Source organism: Zonotrichia albicollis, chromosome 5 (genome assembly GCF_047830755.1).
Source record: "Zonotrichia albicollis isolate bZonAlb1 chromosome 5, bZonAlb1.hap1, whole genome shotgun sequence".
In the NCBI taxonomy this organism is placed as follows: domain Eukaryota; kingdom Metazoa; phylum Chordata; class Aves; order Passeriformes; family Passerellidae; genus Zonotrichia; species Zonotrichia albicollis.
In genome coordinates, this window is record NC_133823.1 from 39,617,223 (window position 1) to 39,641,901 (window position 24,679).

Genomic DNA, 24,679 nt, shown 5'->3' on the forward strand with positions numbered 1-24,679 from the left:
GATTTCAAATGCCACTAGAATAGAAACTGTCTAATAAGTTCCGTCTCTATCTTTCAGAGATTTCAAAGGGTTATTACATAAGATAAAGTCGATTCATCCAACAATGAAGTAAAAATGCAATGCATAAATCCAGACTTCAAATAAAATAATGACCTAATTCTTTCTCAAAAGCTACATTATGAAGTAGAAGTAGGTGCTTAATTATAACACTTCCACCACTATTAAGGTTAAAGATTCAAACACAAACATGAACTACAAATACCTTTCCAATACTTTTTTTACCTGAGCTTATTTTTTCTTCAATAATATAATATTAATAATTTTGCCACATATTTTGTACATAATATAGGCAGTAGTATGAAGTACCCAGATGAAGAACATTTCCCTGTTTCTACATGACTTAGAAACACCATGTCACTGGAGGGGGGATGTAAAAGTGGAAGATCACGGAACCTATCTTTTGTTCTGTTCATTTTGCTATGTTTCTCGGTACACATGGATTTCTTAGCATACACTGCAAGTGCACAGCCATAAACTGGATTTTATTAAGGGCCCTTCACACGGTAACATACTAGCAACATACATTGTGATCTTGAAAATTCATATCTTAGAATGTCTATTGGGGCCATCAAAGCCATACTGTTTTCTGCAGGATTTACATTCTTCATTCTTAGGGTACATGCTATACCAAACACACATTTCCTGAACACATATAGTGGAAGTTTTCTCTACTCAGAAGCACTTCTGAATTCATTAGACTTCATAATTTATCTTGGCACACACAAGTAAGAGAGCTTTTCAAAGGTGCAATACATGGGATGAATCATTTATCTGCAAAGCAAATGAGCTGAAAATTTAGGTAATTGAAAAATATTCAGCAAATATTCATTACTTTGTTCTGAGTTCTTAATAATCTGACAGATTTTTGATAGTTTTAGTATTTTTTCATATGTATGTCAGTATATATGTATGCATGAAATATATTTATTATCTTTATGGACTTTTTGTGACAGCAAAAAGAGTGTATAATATTTTCTGATGTTACTTTTCTACATCAGTATTGCATGATATGTATATAATAGATGTAAGCGTCCTCATAATTAATATTAGCTTAGAACAGAGGTTTTATATACAATTTCCATGGAAATTAACTGCTCTTTATATAAAACTTGGAATTCTACAGGCCTCTATTTAAAAATACAATGGATCCTCCCTGTTGAAAATAAAAATAGTCAACTCTGCTGCTGTCTGAAAATGCATCTGCCTTCTGACATCTCCGAAGTTACAACAGGAAATTACATCCTGCCCTGCCTTCAGCACTTCTGTCCTGTTGTTTGCACATCTGTAATACACAAACATAATTACAATTTACACCATGCTCAAGCTAGCCCAGGAGGGCTACTTCAGTTACGTACCTGTGAAGTAGTACACACTGAAATCTGTGGAGCTCTAACTGCACTGCTGGCAGGAACTACACAGATTGTGGTGTACACAAAAAATGGTTTGAAGCATTCCGACCTCAGAGATTAATATTTCCAGCCTGTGGGGTTTTTGATCAAATATTTGGAGATGTTCCAAATGGGAACAAATAATACTCCAGTTCATTGCATTCAGGTTGTTAGTTGCAGAGCTGTTACTGAGATAGCTTTTGATGTATTTTTTTAACTGGTATTAAATAACTAAAGAGGTGGGAAAATGCCCTCCTTTTTCTGAGAGGCAGTATTGCTTTTATCATGTGAAATTTATAGATACTATCTTCCACCTGTGAATAACATGATTTTAATGTTTTCCATTCACCACTGTTTGCTCTAAGACCCTGGACATGAATAAGAGAGAGGAAGTGTAAGGATGTAACTTGCCATCAGTCAGCTCAGAGACTCAGCATTTGATCAATAAACTGCTTCTTGTGACTCCACTGAATTTACTAGGTTCAAGAAAATACTTTTGACTCAGATTAACTTAGTGCAGGTGCATTATACCTCTTCCTTCTGGTAGTTTATGAACTGGCAAATTTGTACTGGAGAAAATATGGACAATATAAAGTTCAAGAAAGAGTGCTTTCATTGAACTGAATGGTACAAAAGGAACGTACTGATGGTTTCAAAGTAATGACTCTGGAATTCTGTCTCAGAAAGTCTTGCCTTCTTTAGACGAAAAGTACAAAGTCAAAATGGTTTTCTTCTTTTTTTTTAATCTTTTTTAAATTTTATTTATAGAGTTAACTGGATATTTCATCATTCATTTCAATGTATCCAATTTACAAGCCTTCTGGGGTTTTTAGGTAAAATGTTTTCCTCTTCTGTTATGTCTGAAACACAACAGAAATATATGAAAATGGAAAATTCAGGTTTAATGCTTCTTTTGTGAAAAAAACAAAGAAAGAAACTTTTGTTCTGAAGGGCTGCTACCAAATGAAGAAAAAGCATGTCATTCTGATTGTTTCATTTAGTTCATGCATGTTTGTAAAATAAAATTACTAGATGCACTCTTCTCCTTATCTACACCTAGTAGTCCATCTAAGCATTAAAGCAACAAATTTAACTTGCTCCTGATGATGAATTGCCAGTTTGGTTAAATATACTTTTTCCTTCCTTTCTCACATTCAATGCTTGAAGTTCTGAATACTCCTCATATACTGTTAATATCAAAATTTTCAGATATTTTGAAGTTTTCCACTAGATTCTTTTTACTTACATTTTATATTTTGCTACTTGTTTCAAGGAAAAATTTGTTACTTTTCTCTAAATTCAAAACTTAATTGAATTTTGATGTATAATATCAATCCAATTCCAAGAAATATTTTTGCTTTATGTAATTAACAGGATACAAAAAAGGAGAATCTATAGATGTTTTCCCTGCTAGTTAATTACTCTGCTATGTAATCTACCTTAACACTTGAAGAAGTGAAAAATACATGTGAATTTCCACTAATCCCCATGCAAAATTATGTAAAACAGGAGAAAGGATACATTTTAAGATAGAGCATTTTTTTTCTAAGTTATGCAACTCCTAGTGTTTAAATTTTCAGATGCATTTTTAATGCCTGGATTAAAGGATGGTTCACTGTAGGCTTCCATTAGAAAGTTTGGCAGAAAAAGAGAATAAATGGGATTTTTGTTCTTTCTCTTTTGATCTCACATACAGAAATAAATCAAGTTTTATTTTAACCAATTAAGAGAAAGCATGATGTGTCTGTCATGGGTACCTGTCTCTTTTACACCTATCACTGACTGAACCTTGAGAGTAATTCTACTAATATATAAATGGACTTGAACATCTCTTATGTTCATTTAACAATAATAAAATACCTTAATGCAAATGGAACCTTACATTGCACCTAAATAGTGTCCTTTTCTTACAGAGAGATTGTTGTTTATATTAATATCAGTACATAAATATTTATTAGCATCATTTCTATTCTTATATTGGTCTCCTAGAAAATTTGACAGGCTCTAGAGTAAGTAGATCACAATAGGAGTATGAAATGAGGTTAAGCACTACACATAATATGTAGCATGTAGCAGTTTTGATCTCCAGCAAATATTTGCTCTTGCTTCTACCGCAAGCAGCAGAGTGCCCTGAAATAGATTAATATAAAATAAAAAATAACATTGAACATCACAACTTAATTTAATTGACCTTCTGATATTCACAATAAAATATACACTTTTAATAACACATATCTTCAAAAGGGCAATTTTTGACTTGCAGTAATTAAGATAACTTAAAAGGCCTTCTCCTCATCTGTATCTTTTATTCCATTACTAGCAGAAAATCTGGCAGTTACAGAAATATCAAAATAAATTATTCTTGAGATAAGTAGCTTACGTAATCATGATTCATTAACTGCATTTCTTTCCAAAGCTTCTTACGCTTCTGAATCCTTCTGTGGAGTACAGTCTGCAAAACTGTTCATAGTATTCAATTTTTTTCATTAGAATATTCTAGGCAGAGCTAATATAGCACAAAATATAGGCATGTGGGGTCATTCAAGCTCCATTCCTTCCTGTGTATGAAGGAGAACTCCATTAACTGCATAGACTACTGAAATATGCTACATCCTCCAATAAAATTTATGAAGTGCTAGTCATCAGGGTAAGAGATGTGAGTCTGTAAAGGTTGAGATTACAAACTGGAAAAGAAAAATGCCTTCCATAAGAATAAGAAGATGGAAGGAAAACGACTTTTATATCTCGGACTTTTTGTTCTGAGAAGCACCTAATTGCAAAACAAGTAGGATACCAGGAGGCAGTTCCCTCTTCCTTCTTTTCAAATTAAGGCACTCTTTTTGCTTGGATTTTTGCCCTGAACTGTAGGTATTGCTGAAACTGTGGGTTTCAGCTGATTTTACCTTGCCCAAAGGCATACATTTGCTCCAGACCAGGTATGGAATTATTTATTTTATTGGCCAAGACACCTTATGAAATTTTGACTAAATTTAGGCTATCAATCTAGTTTTGTCCCTGTTGGAGTGGCACTGTTATTTCCAGAGTGAAGTCTGACAGGTCAAAATTTAGCTAACCCCTAAGAGAAACAAATTCGAAATGGTAGACTATGCTGGGTGCTCCAGATCGTGTGTCCAGCGGATTTGTTCATTTTTACCCCCCATCACCTGGGGGATTTATTTTGCTGTTGAATAACGGCATACTGGTGTTTTCCAGCCCAAATCCCAGCTCTGACTCAAGAACATTTATTTTCAACAGAATAATCATGAATCATAACCTTATCTGAGAAATCCCAGAAATCCCAGAAACTAAAGCTAGCCTTAAACTATGGTTATTTCAGCCTAAACTATGGCTATGTCAAGATCATCTCTACATAAAAGGACCATCTCTACACTTGCAAGTACAAAGTGCTACTTTTCTAGTGAACAGCACTGATGGTTCTTTTACTTTTGTCAATAGAAAGGCAGAAGACACATTATTATCATCATCCTTGCAGATTTCAGAGGACAGTGACTAAACACAGTAGTCTAAATATAGACCTAATGCACAAGATAACCTAAGAGGTTCTTATGGGCAGCTTTCTCTTCAAGAATTACTGTCTTTAAAGACAAAACATACAATTGAGGTAAATAGGAAGTATATGTATTTGAAAAATCAAACAAAAGGATATTTTTTAGAATATTTGGAAGAATAGTTTGTATTTGAAATTCCAGGACATATTGACAATACTTACATAGGGCTTATTACAAATAGTTCTATGAATATGATTTCTTCACTTTAGTGAAGATATTGGTTCCCCATAACCTGTCCTAGACAAAAGAGCTTTTATTTTCAGTGCACTCTAAGTCTGAGCATTGAACAGATGTCCCCCCTGCTAATGGGACTGTATCCTTGTTTGAAAAAGGCTCATTAAACCGAGATCACCAGACTGCACTGTGGATCTGTATAGCACTCTCTGTGCCCTTATGATTCTCATCTGTGAGCATGGTGGGGCAAAACCCAAATACTTAAACTTGTTAATTCATTAGGGTTAGCAATTTAATTTCATAAGAAAACAAGAGTCCGGTTTCACAAAGTGACAGCATAAATCTCCTTCCAAGGGCATTAGCACTAAAGCACACCCATTAACTCAGAACCAACAGCAGATGGCCCTTGGAATGTGGGATGCTTACTTGGAAACAATTTGGGAGCAGGGATACAGAAAATCAACTGGGTTTATCCAAATAAAAAGGTACAAGGCCAAAGAAACAGCTGGTATAAACTGGCATAGATTCGTTGAAGTCAATTCAGGAAGGCCCTTCCATTTCTATTACTAGAGTTCAGGACACCAAAGCTTTTGAGAATTAAGAAAGGCAGCTATTAGAAGGGGGCTCAGGAGGAAGGGAGCATAGAAATAAATTGAACAAAAAAGCCTTAAACAAGCAGGCTTAAATGTATTCTCTGGAATCTGTTCCAATCAAATTAATTTTGGATTAATCAAAAATTGGTTTGCTTTCATTTAAAACATTAAATTACTTGAAGTCTGGTTTTTCCCTTTAAAAAATCATTTACTATGTGAATGATACAAGAAAAGATATTCTGAAAATTCATTTCTAAATCAAAATTCCAATATTTGCAATTCAAAAGGGCACAAGCAGGAAGCAGGGCCTTATATATAAGTAAAATTTCAAGGAACTTTGTCTATTTTTAAAATTCTCAAATTCAACACTGAAAAAAATCCAAGAAACTTCAAAAATAATTTATAAATGCCCTTTACATTCCAATTTATAAGGAATTTACAGTGGTTTTCTACTGACTCATAAAACCTGATAAGGCATCAGCTGCTATATAAAAAACAAAATATGAAGTGGTCAAAGAACATATTTTCAATGTTTAATGTATTAAAATATCTTATCTAAAAACTCTGACAATAAATTTAAAGAACCCACAGTGTTTATGAGATCAGCTTTAATTAATGTTAATTTTTTTGAGAGGAAATTGGTGGCTTTCGGTTAGTTGAAGATGTTAAGTGGCCCATGATATTTGACATTTCAGCTCCTTCTTCCACAGTGGGTGTTTCCAAAATCAGAGCCATGATAGCAAAGTCTTTTCAAAGTCAGTAATGTGACCCTAGAAGATGCAGAGATGCAGACATGTTGCGCTTGGATGACAATTCCTGAGCTGATTGATAGATCTGGGTAATGCTCTCACAGTAGTTTAATATGTTCTGCAACCAGTTAGAGGCTTTAAGTCCCATTGTCCATTTGTTTTCACACTACTTTTCTAACAGTTGCATATCATATCTACAACTTGATAGACAAAGAAATTTTTTTCCTTTTAAAATTTAATTGTATTAAGCCAAGTTTTACGTCTTGACAATTTTCAGTTTCATTTTCTGTAAAGAATTTGGCTTTTTATGAAATTTAGATTCTTAAAACAAGATACGGGGTCTTTTTAAAATTCACATAAATAATAGGTTAGGAACTGAAAATTATTCAAGGAAATGTTCTGTGTTTTCTGTAGTACAATATTTACATAAAATTTATTAAAAAGCATAGAAAAGCTTTTTACCACAAAAATTACATTGTTTTGCCTGCATAAGGCTCAAATATGGAAATGGAAAAGTCATACAACAAAAATCTATGGCATCTGACATTCATTTTTATCATGTTTATCTCCTCAAAGATGTATTTGAATAACTAGAGTACAGCTTAGCATTCAAATTGCTTGTAGAATTAGGTTTTTTGTGATATTTATACTATCGTAACTATTTTCAATTATGTATTCTCTGTCTCATCAGAGATTTTTATTATGGAAGATTCATAGGCTGCTACAGCATTATCAAAAGATTTCTAAAGAAATATCTGCTGAGAAACTCTCTTCCACTACTTACAGGCAGATACAACAAAATGAAAGACTCTACATAACTTTGTTGGTATTTTCTGATGATACAAGTAAGAAACTGAAATTCAATTATACATGGATCTGAAGACAAGAAGAAGAAAATATTTCTTTTACTGAAAATATCAGTCCATTTTACTAACAAATTTGAAGTGAAACAAGCTACCCACAATGGAAGTCACCTAAGATACTAAAAAGTATTCTCAACTACTTACTCACAAACCTTGAATTCCCTCAATTTTCTCAGCTTTTACTTTTCTTTAAGAAAAAAGAGGATCAAAATGACCTAGCCATGCTTAGAAAGAAACCTTGCCTGTGATTTGTCAGTATTATCAAGCTCAAGTCAAACAATCTATCACTGCCTCAGAACAAAGCAATACTTTGACCTGAAAAAGGCATCCCAATGTTAAGTTTAGAAGCACATCTGTAAGAATGTGAACTACTTATTTGCTATTCTGCACATTTAATGTGAACACTATGGAATGTCCCTCAATTGCCTGATTCCCTTTCCTTGTACAAAATTTCACTCTGGTTTAATTATAAAAAACCAAAACCCTAAGATCAAAGATTGGATTAATTTCATCTGTTTTTTAGCTGCAAGACACAGAGAAAAAGGCCAGCTCTAAGATGAAGGAACTAATCATCTGAAAAGAAGAACCAGTACTTAGTGTGTTTATTAATGACATGAAAATGTTGGGCAATGAGGTGATAACAACTGCAAATTCTATTAAATTCTAAAAGTTTTCAGCCTCATTAGGCACTTCAAAATGATTTAACCAAACTTGGTGTTTAGGCAATGTGGTGGGAATTCACAATGTGGTGGGAATACAGAGGTGGCCATCAGAAGAGCTTTTAAAGGGCATGAGGATAGATAACAGTAGTGATTATCCTGTCTTAACTCTAGTCACAACCCTTTCCCAGTTCTACTGCTTCCCTACCACAGGGGCAGAACCTGTTTTAAGCCTTTTCCACATATTTGTGTTAAAAAGCAGTCACAGTACACTTTTTGATCTTATCTTATTAACTCCTCTTAGACTGAAGAGAACTGAACCCACCAATAGCTAATTGGTTCACTTTTTGATATACAGCTATTTTGGATTCTTTCTCCTCATTACTATTTAAGATTCCAGAAATATATATCTGTTTCAGAGACAGATTTATCAGTAGATAATTACAGTTGCTTCATAAATGTCAAGGAGTACTCTCCTTGTCTAATAGACAAAAAACATATTCTTTGGCTGGAATATGGAAAATCTCTGAAGCTGTAACAAGATCAAATGATTTTGATATTAGCATGTATAGGGCTGTTCTGTCCTAATTATTTGATGCAGACCAGCTCATCTGTAAGTTCTGTGGAACCTTTGTTTCCTGCTTTCTATTCAACTGCCTTCCATAAGCTACCATGTGAAAAATTTTTGCAAGACCGTGCTCCGTTCTGCTATCAAGTTTCTTTCATGGTTACCTAATGAAAGAAATGCTTTGCTGTCACTGAGAAGATAAATCACTTCTTATAAGAATTAAAGCTGTATAAATCAATGTCCTCGGTTCCCACATGTAAAGATATTGTATAAGGATATGTATTTTTTCATTATATTTTTCATATTATGAAACCATCTTTTAAAGATTAATTCAAAGAAACAGATTAAAAGAAAAATGGGAATTCTTTTCAATAGTACTATGAGTTTTATTTCAAAGGGAAAAGCTACAGCATAAAGAAAATCTGATAAATGTCTGTATAAGAAAATGAGGTGACTTTGTTCCAGAAATGTATTGTATAAAATAAAATGTTGTTTTTGTCAGAATATAAGATTTTGATTTGTTGATATCAGTGCTGCATGGATGGGGGCATTGTTTTGCCATATTGATGGACATTTAATCTAGACTGCAGAAGGAACTTAAACAAGGAGATATAAATTATTGGTTTTTACTGTCAGTCACAGAAATGATCGGAAGAAATATGAGAAATATGGAAAACACAAATATAATACAATTATCTACTCTGGTGTGAGAAAATGACAAATCTACATTACATATTCTTGTGGATCTAAGATATCTTGCTGCATTAACCCAGATCACTAAAGATTAAATTTACAATCCTCTGTAAGCCCATGCTCAATAAGTAAAACTCTCATCTTTAGTATTCAGCTGAATTCATTGTTTGTTGAGCTTATTTCTGAGACTTCCAAAGACTATGCTGTGTTACAAAGCTAAAGATGAAATTGTAGTATTGTAAAGCTTCTCCCAGAGGAAATTCTACAGCACTTAACCCAGATTTTCTTCACATGGGCTACTAGACTCTAGAGAAAAACTAAAAGCTACAAGTCACTGTCTCTTTCAACTTTAAACCACTTGTGGAACTGAACTCAGCTTTCAGAGATGGAAAAGTACTTCCGTTTCTTTATTAAGAAGTTTATCGTTTCAAAACAGAAAAGCTTTATGAAAAGTAGGTTTATCATTCCTGACAACCAATTCAAGTATAAAATGTATAACATTTCTTCATATAAGTCCTAAAAGGCAAAAGAAAATAGGGTTTGTGTGCAAAAGAAAGATGTTTTTGTCACACGTACAAGACCTCTATCCACAGCACTTCTAACCTCACCACTCTCCTTTCCGCATAAGACAGTAGCTGGTACTCAGAACAGTCCCCACTGCTTAGGTCACTACAACCTGGTCTGCCACCTACAAAAAGTTGAAGTAATTCTGCAGCAGTTAATGAACTCCCTCATGCTGTTTTTCCCTGCAAGAAAGGAAGAATTCAGGGACTGAACTAGGACTTTGACTCAAAACAAAGCTCTTTCCAGCCTCTGGAAAATTAGTCTCACACTCTCTCGCAATCAGGTTACTTGCTATTAACTCTTAATCACTTTCCAATATGGAGACAATTACTCAAGACAGAGCCCTTAAAAAGAACAATTTTTATAAATTCCATAAAACATGATTTTCCTCTACTTTTAACTTTCTATAAAGACAATATTAATTATCTTATACACATTTTGATCTGAAATAATTTTTTATTAAATGAAAAAAGCATAAATGCTAACAATAAATAATTTTAATTTTTTAATACATTATCCTTCTGGAAAAGTAAAAGAGTAATGTTTAACATCACATGACAGAAAAGTATGTTATCTAAATTATTAGAAAAAATTTTTGTGAAACAATTCCTAGTAAAAATGGTATGAGTCTTTCACCCTAAATTAGGCTTTTGAAAAGAAATCATGCTCCTGAGGATCAGTAAAATGATGGTGTTCCTTGCTGCCCTGCTTCCCTTATCTCAGATGTGATTGGGTCTGGCTGCCTCTTGACACATCCCTGCTATTAGATGTCAAGCATCATTTATCCTAGTCAGTAGAGATGTCTCCAATGTGTGATATAGAGCACCTAAAGTTATCTACCCAAACTTCATCAAAAGCTGCTGAAGCCATACTCTGTGTGTTGAAAATGGAAAAACTCTCTCACGAAAGAAAAGTTTGCAGGTGTTTGCCACAAAGGTTCAGTGCTCCAGAAACAGGGCTACAGCCACTTTTAAAGCTTGATCTTCAACAATGAATTGGACTGAGATTAATAACCATGTACAGCCTCAGCTGGATTGATGCTCAAGGCAATATGGAAATTTATTATTGTAGATATAGAAGCAATTGCAAGATTTAGTAGCTGTTTTTTCAGGCAAATATGCAGATTAGATAATAATGTTCTGGATAGTATTTGGGGAGAAAGGAAGGGATTTATCCCACTGACAATAGGCAGAAATAGACTGATATTTTAAAGACTGTCTTTTCTTTTGGGTCTTACGCATATATATGTATAATACTTGGCTGGTGTATACTCTTTCTAGATAGGGATGCTCTAGTATAAAGTACTGCCATTACTTACTGCAAAATCATAATCCTTCATGGGTAAAATAGGCTAGTGACAACTCAGTCTTATACACCACATTTTTGGCTCACTTACACATTTAGTTTTCAAGAAATTTGAACTGAAATATAGCCTCAAGGAACAACTGCTCACTTCACATATTTTAAATCAGGATTATTGATCCTGAAATGACACTAATTAACTCATAATCAGTGAACTACATAGTCAGGATCGATATGAGAAACAAAATACATATAAATGACAACTTTGCACGCTTACAAAATGGTAATAAACATCCACAACCTTCTCAACACCCTGCTAGAAAAGTTCATTCACACAGCTACAAACACCCTCCCACCTCTCTGGAGCGCAGGTTCCCATGTCTCACAAACCTCCAGTCAGAAACAAGGGCAGATGCTTTGTGAGTGCCTGTGCTGCTCCTCACAACCCATCAGCCACAAGTCTGAAAGAAATCACCCCCTGAGCTCACACAGACTGTCCGCTGTGCTCCCTCCAATGCTGCACACCAAGCTGCTCATCACAGCGCAGCTGCTCTGACCCACACACAGGCTGCAAGGTAATTGCAGGCACTGACAAACCACGCTATCAAATTGCTTATTTGCTTGTTTCATGAGGATCTCACTCATTTGAGGGGAAGGAAGGTGAATATTATGATTTTTCTTAACATTTTATGGGAAAATTATGTGTGCACAAAAAGGCCAATGATGGCATAAAGAGTGTTCCCAAAAGAGCTGAACAGAGTTTGAACTATGTGTTAAATGAGGCTGAACAGGACTTTCATATGAGTATTTCTAGAAACTGATTGGTTTTTGTCTCTATTGTATGAGTATATACACATTTATACATTCATATACATGCATACACACACTATACTGTAAACTCTGAATTTATGTTATCTCCAGAAAAGAGACAAACATAGATTTCAATATTGAGATGCATAATCAATGTCATTGATGGTCTGAATTATGGGATGTTGCCATTTTATTTTGTTAAAATTGAATCTCCACAGCAATTTCTTATTCTGAACTCTGAAATTTACATTTTTTGAAGGAGTGATTCTTTGTTACTGTAAGTTTTACAAATGACTGATGACTGTAATACTGAGTGCCACCAATCAGCTATAATTCAGTAAGTAAACCCTATGGTGTATGAGATTTTAGCTCATATCATCTCTATGGAAAAATGGTATTTTCATTCCTTATTGATAACTCCATGCTTTGCTGGGAGTTATGAAAAAGACAGAGCTATAAATTAGCTTTGATCAACCAAGAGGAACAACAAGAGACAGAATGCACATTAAAGTGTCAGTGCATATACTATTTTTCAGTTTGAAATAAATGGAAATGAACATAACTTTTCCTATGGAATGAAAGATACCTTATTGCTATTTTGGCAGAAGAACTTGATTTATATGCCCATGAATAGACATGACAATTATTCACATGTCCTTACAGTCCTTAAAGGTGTCTCTTTCATTTCACACTTATGTAGTGTGATTCACATTGCAACTCATTTGAAATAGGAAAAATTGCTCAAATTTTGCAGGTATTGTATAATTTTTCAACATCTGAACACTTTTTGGGGAGAAAAGCCTTTCACCAAAGGCTTGTTGATCACTGTTTGTACACTGCCCAACTGATATTGCTCATTTCTGTCTTTGCTCTGTCTGAATTAGATTGATCTGCACTTCACCGGGCAGATGAGATTTGTTTGGGCTGTTTGGATTTGTTTTATTTTCTTTTCTTTCTCTATAATTTTCCCTTTCATTTCCATACATAATTGATTTTAAATTAGTGAGTACCTTACTGGACCTAACTGGTCCAGTAAGACCCTTTATGTTCACTACCTACATGGACAGTGAATACTGTCCAAGTATCAAAAGCAGTTTAATAATGTCAATACTTTAGGTAGGAAAGTTTTGTTTTGGAAAGTATTCAAGGATTGTCAGAGGGTCAAAAGTGCTGTATGAATAAGTTGCTATGTTAGATATCTGAGTCATAGATATTGAAATAAAATTGTATGTTTTTCTTGAACACTATTTCTAAAGATGCACAAGTATTTATTAAAAAAAATTCTCTCTCCAACTCTAGTGACCTGGGAAATGTATTACTGCTAATAAGAATTATTTCATTGTTTCAAAAGCCTCATTTCTTTTTTCAGGCGATATAAGGAACTGAGATTCCCCATTACCATAAGTAACAAAAGCCTGGATTTATTCCACAGTACCTATTCTGGTATAAATTTGCATTGCCAGGCTCTAAAATTCCAGTACAGAATTATAATAGAATATATTCCTTGGGTAATGGAAGTACAGCTAAATAGAAAGTTGGGCAGAAAAAAGAAAAAATAATTAGAGGAAGGCAATAAGAGTTATAAAAATACTGTCAAACTAAGTCACAGACTGCTACCTGCTTTCTCCTGAAGAATTGCTAAAACAGCCAATTACTCCAGTAGATGAATTTTAATTCATTAAAATCTACCAAAGTTGGGGCTATTAGCTGCCTAATAAGATCAGTTAGACAAACATTAAGGTTCAATAGAATCAAACCATGCCAAAGGAAAGCATTCAGCACCATGGTATGGTTTCCTCAGTCAAGTTAAATACAATTTGTATATGCAACACACTGCCTAAGGTCCAAACAACTCCAATTTAGACAGTATTGACTATCTTTACCCCTTGAATATCCCACTACTGTAACCAAATGGCTTCAGGCAGGCTCAGTAGACTAGAATATTTTACATGTCTTGGAGGGGTGTCATTTAGACAGACAACTAAAGTGAAAATTAAGGCTTAGAGAAGTCTCACTTCACATGTAAAGAAATGTGAATACAAGGATCATGTTAATGGAGTAGGTTTATAATTAAATAAATATTTCTAAATATTGTATGTTCCTCAGAAGGAAGGCAGAATGCATACTGCAAATATACAAAGGAATTATTGCAATAAGAGAGAATGGATGTGCTTTTTACAGGCTCAGTTTGAGTTCTCTTATCTGAATGAAATCCATTAGGTGAAAATAGCACATAGTTTTTATTAAAGGTCTTTTGCGTGGAGATATAAGGTAAATGAGGCAAATAAGGATCTTAATGTCTGTCCACTTGTCTACATGATCTTTTAATTCATAGATGCAATGTTGCCAACTGATTCCAGTACCTAACTGTGCACAATCTGCAGCTTTTCCATACGTAAACCTGAATGCTTCCAGAAGAGATTAGGAGACACTGATAACGCCATTTAGGCAGTAAGCCCTATTCTTCATTTTGTCTTTGCATCTTAAAGGAAAGCATTTCTTGTTCACTTCAAAAACAGTTTGCCCATTTTATTTTTCCTATTCACTGGAAAAAGCAATCAGTCATTCATAGTTTTCCCAGAGAAAGAACAGTCAGTTTAAACTATATTCAGTCATACTTACCTGTAAAGTAAATTGAACACTGCTCTTTGCAAAGCATAACTATTTCCAAGGGACACAGATTGAATTTATAAGAACATTTTTTCAAGACAGACTTTTTTTTGTTTGCTAGCACATTGAAAAAAAATCACTATACAGAAGACAGTTTCTTTAATTTCCCCTTCCACTCCAAAGAATATTATTTATCGTGTTAGCCACAAGAGGACTTTGTAATTTCTCTTAGCACTACAATGATGTTGAACATTGAAAAATTCCTTCCATCTTCATAACATCCTTCAAACTCAGACATCACAGCAAGCAGATTCTATTCCTCGTTGCAGTCTTGGATTTGAAAACTAGAGACTTCTGTGCTATATCTGTTTTTATATCCCTTATATATAAGTTTAGTTCTGTCATTCTGTCACCTTTGAGCATGTGGAATTATGTTTAATACTGGAAAAAATTCTATGCAGTATCATTTGAGTAGCTTGTAAAATCTAACATCTTTAATCATCCACCTCACAGGGCAGGCACATGATCTGTTTTTTCTGCTTTTCAGGTCTAAGCTCTTTCATAGGAAAGCTGGAAATTTTTAGCTAACAAATATCAAACATCAGTAGAATCATACAAAATGTACCAATATTTGGCTAGTCAAAATATGTCATTTATATGCCTTCTCATGTGGAAGTTATTTGTCAGTCTACGTATTTGCAGAGGCAAAGGCTGCAGAATTAGACTGCCTCTGTAACAGCTTACAAGACATCCTTTTTTTTATTCTTATGTTAAGTTTGGAACAAGTGGAATCAAAACACAGCAAAATAATACAGATCTATAACATCAAAAAATAAATCCAAACCCACATATAAACATTCACTCTTTTTCAGGTTCCCTTAGTCAAGAAATTCTTCAAAGCTTATCTATTGAAATCTACCAAGCTTTTCCTACATTGTATGCAATTTTAGTAAAACTATTTACTCACCAAAATACCCTAAATATATATTTTTATGTTGTTTCAAACTTTCATGAACCTTATAAATTCTTATTAATCTTCTTGTTACACATAAATCTCTTGAAGTAAGCAATTTGAGGCTTACTTCATTTATATATAAGCAATTCATTTGTAAGTAAGCAATATGAGGCATCACATTTAAGCCATCTTCTTTCCTTTGGTTTTCTTGACCTTTCTCAGAGACTGCATCCTTTGTAATCCTGTTGTGTAAGAACTTCCAATATATATTTCAGGTATGGTTAAATGTAATACAACATTGACAATTTAGTTTTGAATGTTGTTTCAACAGTATTTCAGTCCTGACTCTGAAAGTTTGTTTTACTGTGAAATTGGACAATTATTCCTTTACTAACAGGACCCTGTTTGCAACAAAGCCACAGTCAGTACTAAAGAACATGAAGTATTATACCAATTCTTAAAAATGCTAGGAATGCCAGCACCTGTATAAAAGAATGCTTCTATTGAAATAGTCTATATATTCCACACTACCATGTTTTTGGAAATTACAGAAACTATTATATGACCAGTAGAAAGTTATCTGCTTGTACACAACAGATTAGGCTCATAGTGATCCACCATCTTCAGCCATAATGTACTTGCAGTATAACTAAAACTGAAATTAATAAGTAAATACAAATATACACTAAATTGGGGGAAGCCCGATCCTTGGTCATAGTGCAATAAACAAGTGCTTATAAACATTGCTACAAGTATCTAAAAAATGCAATAAAATAATATTGGTAAGTGAGTGTAGCACTGAAGTAATATCTGCCTGATCAAATGTAAAATAATTGGATATGAGTTCTTCTTCTACTCTGGGGATTTCACAGCTGATTTATGGGCCATGTATTTGGCAAACAGTAAGATCAAGAAACATGTAGTTAAAAAGGCCATCACATGAATCCACTTGGCAAAGAAGTCTAACCATACTAAAATATAGATTTTTTTTTATTGATGGCATGTGGGGACTAAAATAATGAGTTTTGTGACCTCCAAACTTTCACACAGATAAAAGGTTAGTAAGGCAATCTCTGGGCAATTATGGTATTATTTGTTAACATGTCCTGGACATTATCATACAAAAAAGCCCAGACTTCACCAGACTGGCTGTGGTCTGTGTCCCTGTTAGTTGAAAGGGTTGGGTATGAGCCTGCTTGCCATGCTATGCTTGCTGTGATTAGATCCCTAACAGATTCGCTGGATGCCACACGGACTCCGGTTTCACAGGGGGTGACTGCACTGGGCTGGCTGATGTTACTGCATAACTTAGACCTGAACTATACTTACTCTGTAACCAGTAACAGAAAAAAAAAAAATACATCTAGTTTCCCTGAAAAGCTGTGGTATCCAGAGAATTTTCTGAGTGGCAGACTGAAATTCAATTAGAATATCACCAGGATTTCATGGGAGTTTTTCTATCTGTTTCCACTACCGATATCCTTTGAATTTCTTGAAATATATATTCTACTCTAGATTTTTTAAAATCTTGTTCAATGAATGAGAGCTCATTCATTTAACCAAATCATTGCAGAGTATTTAAGCGTGATTTTACACTTGACTGAAGTAACTTAGGCATGAAAGGGCATTGTAGAAGTCCCAAGTACTCATGCACAGTTGCTTTTAAAAATTTAGTTCAAGGAAATGGTATTTTTAATCTCTATTTTTAAATCCATAGTTCAGTTCATTGGAATACTCCAAAACTGCAATTCAAATCTCTGCTAAACTAGTCTAATGAATATGCTTTCTCCTTTCTCTCCCAAGTCACCACACTAAAAGTTCAAAAAGTCAGGATTAGCATGAGAGCAAGCATTCTTCATGGAGCTGCCATATCTCTTTTGCAGCCATTATCCCCAGTACAATGCTTTGTAGAGATATCTAGGCAGGCACAAGTGCCAAAAGTAGTATAACTGTGTTATTGCAATACCCCAACTAATATAACTGGATTACTTCCACTACAGTGCCACAAAGTACAATTACACATTACATAAATATATTCAAGTTTAGTATGCAAAGAAAATTCCAGTTAATCTAAAATAAATGGCATTTTTCTAATAAAATTGAATAGTTCAAGGATTTCATGCATGGACTATATAGTTCCTGATATCCTTCAAGACTGAAAATTAAGTTTCTAATAATATCAGCTCAAAAATTTTCCCTTATTCAGTGTGAATTAGCCTGTACAAGGGACAATTTAAAGCTGGCCCAGGGCCATCAACATACCACAGTCACTTCTGAGGCATTACCTAAAGTAATTGTCATAGTTTTGTGAGATCTAATTCTCTGCATTCTCACTTTCAGTAATTCATTGCCTTCAGCCTGAAGGAAAGAGACATCCAAGTTCATGTTAAAGATACTTTAGCTCACAGAAACAAAGAATATGTGTATTTTACTTCAAATACATGTTCAGCACACTTTGTGCAGAGCAAGACAAGAGTACCACAGTCTATGCTAGATATATCATAAAACCAGAATTCTTACTGAATTCTGAGGGAAATCAGCCAAAAATAAAGCAGTCATTCTTTCTTTTTGTGATTCTAGAGTTATCTTAGTTCCATCTTAATAAGTGTTCTTAATCTTCAGGAAAAAAAATGTATAAAATAGATTTACTTGGTGGGAATTTAGAGGTTTGCATGATAGAAAAGAGGGAAAATACTGTTAAAAGTTGATTTTCTTAATGGTCTCATATATATGAAGTAATGTTAAAAATTCCCACATTCCAGATCTTGGCAATAGCACTTGCAGCACTTGTTTTCTAAGGTAAGCTGAATAGGAACAACAAACTGCAAGTCCAATATCTTTGTAACTGTATCAACAAAACCACCCAAATAATAAAAAACTATTCATACATACTACTCTGTCTTTGTTCCTTTGAAATGTAAAAACTTTCTTGGGTCATAAAGTTGCCCACTATTTATACAAAACTTAAAAAAGAAAAGAGATTATTACCCTAAATTGGTTGACACACTGTTAAAAACATTTTTGCTGGTTAAGAAAATTCAAATTTGAAAAAAAGCCATTTAGAACAGGCTAACCTGGTTAGCTTCATATTATACTCCTTGTCTAACCAAATAAAACTTCAAATTTATGTAATCTATGGGACATATTCTTCTCCACATAAGCTTTCTGTTTAAACAGTTTCTGTGATCACACTTATTTATCTCATTTAAAGAACCCAGATGGCAACTCAGCACTCATGCAACTGCTCAGGAGCTCACCCCAATGGAAAGGGGAGGGAAGCAGAGGAGTAAAAGGGAGAAAGCTTGTGGGTTGAGATAAAGACAGTTTAATAGGTAAAGCAAAAGATGTGAAAGGAAAGCAAAACAAGGAATAAATTCACAGCTTCTGATTGCAGGCAGATGTTCAGCCATTCCCAGGAAAGCAGAGCTTTTTCATGGGTAGAGAAAGCAAAGCTTTGCCATGACTTGGGAAGACAAGCACCATTGCTCAGAACATCCTCTGCTTCCTTCTTCTTCTTCTTCTCCCAGGTTTATATGCAGAACATTATGTCATATGAGCTGGAATATCCCTTGGGTCAGCTGTCCTGGCTGTGTCCCCTCCCGGCTCTTCCCCCACAGCCTCCCTGCAGGTAGGTGGGCTGAGAAGCACAACAAGCCTTGATGCAGTAAGCACTGCTCAACTATAATGAAGACTTCCCTGCTTTCAGCAAAAATCCAAAACATTGCCCTATCCAGCTGCTCTGAAGAAAATTAATTTATCCCACCCAAAGCAAGCATGTTCTTTATCCCTTGTTCCATAGCATTCGCATCATGCTCAGATCCAACATTATCCAAGACCCCCTCGTTAAACGCCTGAGAGTGGAATGTCAATGGTTCACAGACAAAGCCTTTTGCAAAGGCAGTGGGTGACTATGCACACAGTAAAAGCCACGGTGCACAGGGGTGCACACTCACCTCTGGAAGCCACAAGCTGGGACTTGAACAAGATAAGGGAAGAGGCATATGAGAAGCAGATACTGCAAGGTGAGATAGTGTATTTTTTATACCAATGCTCTCATACAGTGGCCTGGGTGTGAAAAATTCCCTCCAAAGAAGTACCAGGACATTCACTCATAAATCTGAAGATATTCAGCCCTTCCTCTGATCCTTTGATAGAATATCCAGAGATCATCCCCCTAGTCTGTGGGCCACCCCTGTAAAATGGCTATAAAATGCTTACCAGTGTCTACACAATGACAGCAGGGTTCATTTAGTCCATGACTTAGGGCTCCATCTGTTCAGGTGATCACTTGGGACAGGAAGGGATCAAAGGCAGCTCAGGTCAGGTCACTGCTGCACTTGCACTGCTCCTTGTAAGGCCTCCATGCGTTCCTGTAAAACACAATTCACTTCTGCACTCAGACACTGATGCCATGACTTGGCAGAGTTCATCTCACATAGTAATTCTTGTCTTGCCTCAACAAATGCATAAAAACAATGCAAAGAGGTTAGCAAATGCTGTTATAAGGTGCAAGTCTGACCTTAGGCACAGAAAGGGCCATGGCTGGAGTGAGTAAGCTAGAATATATAGTCTACACATACCACAGAATGAAACTCGTTGCTGTTTTTGTGAAGCTATTTCTTATGTATAGCAAAGCAGTAATAATGCAAATGCAGTCAAATAACTACAGCAATATGTATAAGGAGAATTAATTAATCTAAGTATCAAAATACTATGATTAATACAATCTGATAAATTAATACTGCCATAACTACCATGAATTTTATGCATTTAATGCTGTAACAATACATCACTGCTTATTCACATCCATATACTTTTTAACTTACAGCCTTTAAAATAAAGGTATTTGTCCTTTCATAGTGTAGGAAGTAGAATAGTAGAATAGTCTAAAATGCACTGGTTTCTATTCTCATGCATAAACATAATACAACTAAAGTTACAGCAGATGCTTTGTATTTCTCTCTTTGTATTTCTCACCCCAAGAAAGTGCCAGCCTTACTGGCACTATATTAAAACAGCCAGAATATATTTTAAAGCTAAAAAGAAAAAAAAAAAGCATACCAGCAGAGGAGAATTCTGAAAGAAGAGGATAATACCAGTCAGTGGAGCTATGAACACATAACTACTTGACAAAGGCACTCTCAGTGAAGAACCACCTACCCTTGGGGGTAGGTACAGTAAGGAAATGTTGCAGACATTTGATAGAGTATTTTTTAAAATTATTTCGTTACAGGAGATGTGTCTGGGACTCACAAACAAAAGAAGTTTAAACTGAACCACATCTATACCGATGCTTACAAACATCTGCTTGTGTCTGGCACATGTGACTCATCTGCAACAGCAATTAGACATTGTCTGGTGGAAAGTACTGGTACCAACAATAGCATCAAACTCTTCACCCCTTCTTTCCTTTACACCCCAGTTAAATGTCTTTAAAAATCAAATCCTACAAATAAATCTGAAGATAACAAGAATAAGACTATAAATATTATGAGTGGAACCATAATATTTTAAACCAGGGTTTTAAACTTCAGCTGTGTAAGGAATGATGGACTCCAGGCTGAGGAATTAATTTTGATTGAGTTAGGTGATAAAACACTGAGCAGAACATTCTTCCTTGCAATGTAAAACAACAACATGAAAAATTGTGACCTTTAAATTTCTCTATAAAGCGTTCATAGGTAATTTTTATAAACCAAACGCTTTCCCTGAACAACTTTGTGGTGGAAACATAGCCATTAACCCGTGTTTAATTTCTGAGAGAAAACTACAACCAAACTGGCATTAATAGCCCTTATGAGTCCAGCGAGAACTGTGAAGTACTGGGTTCAGAGCTATTGTAGGTAAAATTCTATTCTGTGGGGCAAGGTCCCACCAATATTTTTACTCTTGTGCACACTGCACCAGAAAGCAAGGTGCAGTTTCTAGATTCAATAATTTCCCCTGCAGGGGAGAAACAGAAGATAGCTGAAAGCTACTATTTACCCTAAAAAATCAGTACTTATTTTCTTTCATATGATTGTTTCCCATAGTTACAGCAAAACACTATATTTCTTCTAGTGACATAGATTTTTGCCATTATATATATTGAAGAGCCTCGATAACTTGATTGTAGGAAGAAAGAATGTTTAGTGATTTTTCTGTGCCCTCAAATTGATGTGCAACATCACAAGGATTCATTCCTATTAGGCTTTATTTGGCTAGTGGAGATCAAAGTTAGGCCAATTAACTTCCAGATTTTGGACTAATAAAGAAGATAAGGTAGAAAACAACCTGAGATTTCAAAAGTCAGGAAATTATCTGGTCATTCCAGGCCACTGAATGCAGTGTTTTTTGCAGTGTGCAATACCCTAATCAGGTACACTGTGCATTAAAAATATTGCATTAAAAATATTTATGGTCAATTATTTGAGCTGAGATGTGACTATCTCAGTAAAAGTTGAGGTTAAGATGATCATTTTAGGAAATGACAATGGTTTTCTGAAAATTTCAGTTTATGACAGTTTATCCTTGGTTCTGCCACTATCCAAGCTGATGGGTGAGGAAAAAGTGTAAGCCTAATTTTCTATTTTCTTTTTATTTTAAATATTTTTTTTCTTAATATAGGTAGGGTTTCTTCCATTACATTCCTTGAAAAACAACACACATACTAGCAATGGGAAACCTTAAATTACTTAAGGAGCACCAAAAAAAAGATCAAACCTTTATTCTCAAACTGTTCTCCACAGATAGGGACATTCTAAACACCTAGATATCACTGCAGATGTCTCCCCAGGAAAAAAAAAAAAAAGAAAAAAAAAGCAAAAAAAAGCCTTACTGTTAATGCTGTAAAGACAAAAAAAAAAAACCCATAGCGATAAAGAGTAAGTAAACACTTGGTTTCTACCCAAATTTAGTAGTTTTGGTAGCTTCCCAATCACCTGCAATGCAGTATGTCTGCTCCTAAAGGAAGCTTTTCTTTAGATAGTATATTCTGTAATCTTGCTGAAAGCAAACTACCTCCAAGGTATGATCCAATGGAAAATAATGAAAAACAAAAAACTTAATTCTCTATTGTCGTGTATATTATAATTCCTTGGCTTTGAATTGTGTCTTTAGCTTTATTTTTAGCTAATAGAAATGCAGAATAGAAGTAAATTGATTCTATTCTGATATAGGACTTTGGGCTCACTTTGCTTTTCATTTATACCAATGCAATCAGGAAGATGGATCTAAATGTGAAACACACACAGGTTAAATCAATTTCCCTTCAAAATTAAGCTAGCTTAATTTTACCATCTCTGGGTTTTATCAGTTTCATTCAGCGAAACTCAGCTTGTGGCATTAATTGCTTTAAAATATAAGGAATAAAAATAGTGCTATTTTTCTTTTCACTCTGATTACAGCAAAGTAGAGATGCTTGAATGACTGATTAATGTGCTGCTCCAACAGTTTTTTAGCAGTTCAGAGTGAGGCATCTCTGTTTCATGAACCATACAACCATGGTACTATGTCAAAGCTAATGAGCCAGATGAAAAGCAGCTCAGATGAGGCATGGCAACTTCATAAAAAATACAGTTTCTAGATGGTTTATCCAAAGCTGACTAGATACTTACTCCAACTACCTCTCACTGGTACTAAGGACAACCTTTATTAGCTTAGGAGTAGTTTCAAAAGAATAGTGCAGGAATCACTCTACCAGTGTGCCCTAGAGCTATCAAGTGTCCTTTTTAATATTTATAAAAGGGTGTTACCTTTTTTAAATTCAAAATTCATATAAAAATATAACAGGTTAATTTGAATTTTTGTAAATTACAGTTCACATGTCTCTGATCTTTTGTTAAAGTTCATAGTAATAATTCTTTCAAAAAATATGTTTAAATGTCTGCATAGTCACCAGGTAACATATTTTTCCGAATTTTATTCCAGAACTACAGGTGCTGCACTTCCTTAGTTTTCAATTTGATCTACAACTGCTCTTATTCATCTTCAGGTTTATGCACAAGCCTTTCACAGTTTTGGAGAATCAGTTCACTGTTGTGCCCAAGCTGGAGACATCCACCTTGGTTTTGTTTCCATCTTGGTGCGATAATGCTGCATCCCTCTCCCTTCCAGGATTACTAACCATATTTCATTTCAAGGCACAAAGGTCTAATATTATTTCTTAAATATTTATTTTGTACCCTATTCTCACCACACAAAGATGATTGTTCCTTCGCTTAATCCTTTTCCACTTTTTCCACTGAAGACTTTTTAAGTTCCCATACTACTCCAAGTTAATGTAGCCTAAAACTACAAGAGGTTTACTTGTTTTTCATCTCAGCTTTTATTTTAAAGGCTTTCTTAAAGTTTTAATTAATTCAGGTAAGCCCCCTTTAGCCCTCTTCTATCTTTTTTCCTTTCATTTCTTTCAATCGCAAGTTTGGGTAGGTTTATTTGTTACACAAACATATAATTACACAGTGAGAAACTTCTTTTAATCATATGTGTAATTGGAGCTTTATTAATACACTTGATATTATTTTATCTGTTTCCCCCTAGGCTCAACATTTGTTTTAAAATCCACTAGATTATAAATACATGAAAATATGGGCAACAAAATGAATTTTGTTTAAAACATTAAAGAACATTTTATAATTCAATAGAGAGCAAATAAATGGCTAAGAAAATGTGTAATTAGCCTGTAAACAACACGCTTTTTGATAAATAACTAAATTACAACTAGCTGACAAGTCACAGCAAGGGTCAAAAAAGGACTTTTAACATCTGAAGGAAAGACCAAGCTGTGTTCTGTCTTGTCCAAATAGATAATGAACCCATTTGCCTAAGTTAATGAAATCCAAATGGCAGCTATATGATAACAAGGCCTGAGATAGCTCAGGCTGAGTGACTTTCACTGAATATATTGCTACTGACTCCTTGTAACAGAAAGACAAACAAATACAGGTGTAAAAGTAATGGTTCAAGAATAAGTAAGGTCACCAAAAAAAGTAAACTATGAAAGCATAAATAACCGTTTTTTATAAACATATAAAAAAAGCAGTGAAAATGGCTTCCTCATAGCTCTTGCTGGAAAAAAAAAATCCTTTGGTTGTGGTCACCTCTTTCAATTATGTTTGCCAAATGTGGTCAGAGTCCACCCA

At 34.6% G+C, this 24,679-nt stretch overlaps 1 long non-coding RNA gene across 2 annotated transcripts in view; it reads right to left on the reverse strand.

Annotated features, from left to right (window-relative positions):
• The window catches only part of LOC113458850 (uncharacterized), a 59,734-nt gene that overhangs the window by 24,187 nt on the left and 10,868 nt on the right, over positions 1 to 24,679 (reverse strand). For both annotated transcript variants that reach the window (XR_012580465.1, XR_003379501.2), the window contains exon 2: positions 19,776 to 19,927. This is a non-coding gene — a long non-coding RNA (uncharacterized LOC113458850). The remainder of the gene's footprint in view (positions 1 to 19,775; positions 19,928 to 24,679) is intronic.